The 4,633-nt window shown below is 38.2% G+C and overlaps 1 long non-coding RNA gene across 1 annotated transcript; it reads right to left on the bottom strand.

Moving 5' to 3' along the window:
- Window positions 1-468: 468 nt before the first annotated feature.
- Window positions 469-975, bottom strand: LOC141602564 (uncharacterized). The gene is made up of 3 exons (XR_012524528.1): window positions 876-975; window positions 660-776; window positions 469-557 (listed from the first exon to the last, which is right to left on the bottom strand). It is a non-coding gene; the product is annotated as an uncharacterized LOC141602564 (long non-coding RNA).
- Window positions 976-4,633: the final 3,658 nt, after the last annotated feature.

The following is a 4,633-nucleotide window of genomic DNA, read 5'->3' as shown; positions in this document are numbered from 1 at the left end:
AACCAACACTTCCAGCAGAGAACACATGGGAAGCCAACACAACCAAACTTGATAAAGAAAATCATGTTCCATACACACAACTACGAGTTCTACGAGTTTTGGTCATCTAACATTATCCGGGAATAACATGTTTTCTAAAAAACTACATAACAGGGAAACTTGCTCCCACTCCACTACCGCCTCCACAATTAGGATCTCTAGGATCCTTTGGTTGCGGGCGCCACCCAGTGTTGCAATTGGCGAAGAAGGAGTTCATCCGGTCCTTTTCCTCCTTCATCCTCCGAATTTCAGCATCTCTCTCGGCATCCCGCCTCTCCCTCTCGGCATCCTGCCTCTCCCTGGCGGCTAATTGAGCTTGGAGCACACTCACGACACTTGGGGTATAAGGTTGTTGTTGGGAGGAAATTGACCCTCTTCTTCTTGTAGGAGGGTAGAAAATCTCCTTTGCCGACCCTTACTCCATACACATCTCCTCTTTGGAACCCCTCAACAAGATCAAACCATAGCTCATTGTCATCAATTTCCGGGTTGTTCTTCCTACGGACAAGGAATTGTTCCTAAAAAATTGATAAAACATTAATGGTTAGAGGTTACTTATCTAAAAATTGATAAAACATATACTTTAAAAAGCTAAGAAATTTTTATTTTTTGACACTTACATATAACTGTTGATCTTTTTCCTTCGCGAAGATCAACTTGCCCTTGCTTGTCTTCTTTGCGTGAGTGTCAACAAAGAGATCAACAATCGTGGGTACCTTACCCTTATTCTTCTTGGTCTTCCTAAAAAAAAAGGAAATTGTTACTCAAACATGATAATTAATGAGACTAATTAAATTAGAAGACTATTAAATTAAAAGCTAAGACAAATAACTTACATCTAACACCACACGATCATGAAAAGATTGAGACCCTCCATAATGAGTAGGCTCAACTTCCGCGTCCTTATCTCCTCCTTTCCTGTTGATCTTGTTCCGGCCGATGCTTCCTTGAACTCGGGACTGTTCCTTAGTACTTGGTATATTCCTCATATGACGAACCTGTAATCAATAAAATAACAATTATTAATTAATATATTTTCAAAATATGTAATGAATTTTAACTAATTACGGGTATTAAAAGAAACTAAATACCTTTCATGAAAGATGGCGCCTTCTTCCTCTTAGACACCTTATACATGTTGTCCCTTAGCCTCTTCTTGCCAATGTCATTATACCTTTGCCAAACTAGGCGCTCAAGGTCGGTTGGCCAATAGAACACACGCTACAAAAAGTAAACACATAGATGAGAAACAAATTAATAATAAGGTAAAAAGAATAAATAAATTATATTTAATAATATATATTTTATAAATAGATACCCTAAGTTGTTGAACCACATCTCCTTATCTTCATCACTAGCGTTACTCCAACAAGTAACGCCGTGTGTCATGTTCTCTTGGGTGCTATTAGTCACACCACGAACAACCAAGTTTGACTTCTAAACCTGAAATCAAACATGTTAAAAACATAATTATATAGGAATAAAAAATAATGTATAATTAACATATGTCTAAAAAAAGTCATTTATTACTAAATAAAAAAATTACAAAATAGAATGAATAAAAAATTACCATAGACCATTCGGATCAAGGATCATCCTGCCGTCGCATATGTCGGGGTACACCAACCTCCTCCTCCTCCTCCTCACTCACCTCCGTAGTAGAACGGTCAACGCCCTCCTCCTCCGCTCTCCTGGAGCTACTACCTCCCTCACTATAGCCTCCGCGCTGCCTACCTCCTCCACGAGCCATGTGTACTACAATTGATTAAAAAGTGTTAGCAAATATTACAGGATAATTATTATAAGATACAAAAAAATAAAACCTAATAAACAGGTATAAAAGAAAAAATAAAACGCTAATAATTGTTTCCAAATTTTGATATGTATACTTTCAATACCTTCTCTTACTCATCATCATCATCATCTTCATCTTCTTCTTCTTCTTCTTCTTCTTCTTCTTCTTCTTCTTCTTCTTCTTCTTCTTCTTCTTCTTCCTCTTCCTTCTCCTCTTCTTCTTCTTCCCCCTCTTCTATCTCATCCCTCTCCTTATCATTCTCTTCTTCTTCCTCTTCTAACTCCTCCGCTTCTATCTCATTTGCATAAATAATTTCATCATGATCAACTGGGACAAAACTGCTTTTACGATACAACCTCTTCTTGGAAAAAAGATGTATCAACTTCTGATCGTGCCTTTGTTTTAAAAACGGCCCACCATTGCTTTTGTTGTCTATCATTACTTGTGCTCGGAAGAGATGCAAAATAAACTTGATGAGCTTGTTGTGCAAGTATAAATGGGTCATATTGAGAGTAGGTTCGAGTATGATTCACTTCCACGAGTTTGTAACGATCATGGACTCTCGTTCCAGCTACGGAATTATCCCTCCATTGAATCTTGAATAAGACGGTTTTATAACTCCGATCCCGGCCATTGTAGCACAACTCAAAGATATCCTCTAATATGCCATAATATTCATTGCCATCAAGAGAAGAAATAGTAACGCCGTAGTTGCATTTAGCCTTACTTTTGCCATAGTCAAATGTTTGAAACTTAAACCCATTAATTGAATATCGATTCCACGTCACAACCTTTCGAGAAGGACCCAAAGCCAAGCTTCTTATCACATCATCTTGAATATTTAGCTTACATACATGCTTCCGAAACCAGGCTGGAAATTGATCCTCATGCTTATGCCAAACATCCTCTCTGTTCACATTTGGGTGGTCTTTAATGAAATCTGTCACAAATTGAGCTTCATATGGCTCCAAAACCTCACAATTAGATAGCACATAAAGGTGGTCACGGTTATATTCCTTGTCATCCAGAAATCTTGTTCCCCCAGCTGATAAACACCCTATTTCATCCTGCATTTGGAAACACTTGGGTATACTTGTGTCTAGTTCATCCGCTTCATCAATATTCAAGTATTTTACTTTGGTCTCAATATGTTTTTCAAAATAAAGAGAGCAAAAATTGGCAATCTCTTCCGTTAGGTAGGCATTGCATATAGAACCTTCCACACGAGCTTTATTACCAATTTTTTTCTTCACATGATTAAGAAACCTTTCGAAAGGATACATCCACCTATATTGGACGGGTCCACCAACTTTAGCTTCATATGGCAAATGGATAGGTAGATGCTCCATCGAATTGAAAAAAGAAGGCGGAAATATCATCTCAAGTTTACACAAAATTTCTGGTATTTGGTCTTCTAAACGACTCATGTCCTCAATCGATATCGTGGAGGAACACAAATCTCTAAAAAATTTACTTATTTCTCAGAATCGCATTCCAAACTGTAGTCGGGAGTAAATTTTTAAAAGCCACGGGTAATAAGCGCTCCATGAAAACATGACAATCATGACTTTTCAACCCTTTCAACTTCCGTTCCTTCAAATCAACACAACGGCTCAAATCGGATGCATATCCATCGGGAAACTTCAAGTTTCCTATCCAATCGCACAATACCTTTCTTTGAGCTTTGTCAAGAGTAAATATGGCTTTTGGTTTAGCCCCATCCTTACGAATATGAAGTTTAGGACGATCACAAAATTTCTTCAATTCTATTCTTGAATTAATATCATCACGTGTCTTTCCTTTTACATCCATAATCGTATGAATAAGTAACTCAAAGAAGTTCTTCTCTATGTGCATCACATCCAAATTGTGTCCGATCAACATTGTTTTCCAAAGAGGGAAGCTCCCAAAAATACTTCTTTTAAACCAACCATTTTTTTCTTTTTCAACTCTTTAAACTCTTCTTCAGTCCCATCGATAGTTGTTGGCAAATCACGTACAACCTCCCATATCTCATCCCCTTGGAGTCGAACCGGAGCATTGTCACGCACCTCCTTACCTTTTAAGAAAGATTTCTTGTTCTCTCTATGAATATGTCCATCCGGTAAGAAGCATTTATGACAATCAAACCAACTAATTTTTTTGGAATTAGGAAGATAAAATGCTTTACTCCTATCCATGCAATAAGGACATGCCTTTCGCCCAGCGGTTGCCCATCCTGATAGCATACCATATGCGGGAAAATCATTTATAGTCCATAACAATGAAGCTCTTAGTTGGAAATTTTGCTTCTTCGACACATCAAATGTTTCTACACCAACTTCCCACAAATACTTCAGTTCCTCCACCAACGGTTGTAAATAAACATCCGAGATGGTTTTTTGGGTTATCGGGGCCGGAATAAGTAAAGAGAGGAAAATAAATTGTCTTTTCAGACAAAGCCAAGGAGATAAGTTGTACGGCGTGGTCATTACGGGCCAACACGAGTAGTTTCTACCAAACTGGCCAAAAGGGTCAAACCCATCCGTACACAAGCCAAGTCTCACATTGCGAGGTTCCTTGGCAAAATCGGGATATAACCTATCAAAACGCTTCCACTCCTCCCCGTCACTCGGATGACACATCTTTCCTGGTGTACGAGGATTTTCTTTGTGCCATCTTATTTGGTTGGCAAGATTTTTCGTGGCATACATTCTTTGAAGTCTAGGAGCTAATGGAAAATAAATTAATGTGTTTTCTGATATTGGTTTCTTTCTCTTTCCACTCCTTTTATTACCCTTCTTCCCCTTCAAAACAATA

This window comes from Silene latifolia, chromosome 9 (assembly GCF_048544455.1).
Source record: "Silene latifolia isolate original U9 population chromosome 9, ASM4854445v1, whole genome shotgun sequence".
In the NCBI taxonomy this organism is placed as follows: Eukaryota; Viridiplantae; Streptophyta; class Magnoliopsida; order Caryophyllales; family Caryophyllaceae; genus Silene; species Silene latifolia.
Note: the sequence above shows the minus strand (reverse complement) of the source record. Positions and strands in the feature narration are given on the sequence as shown.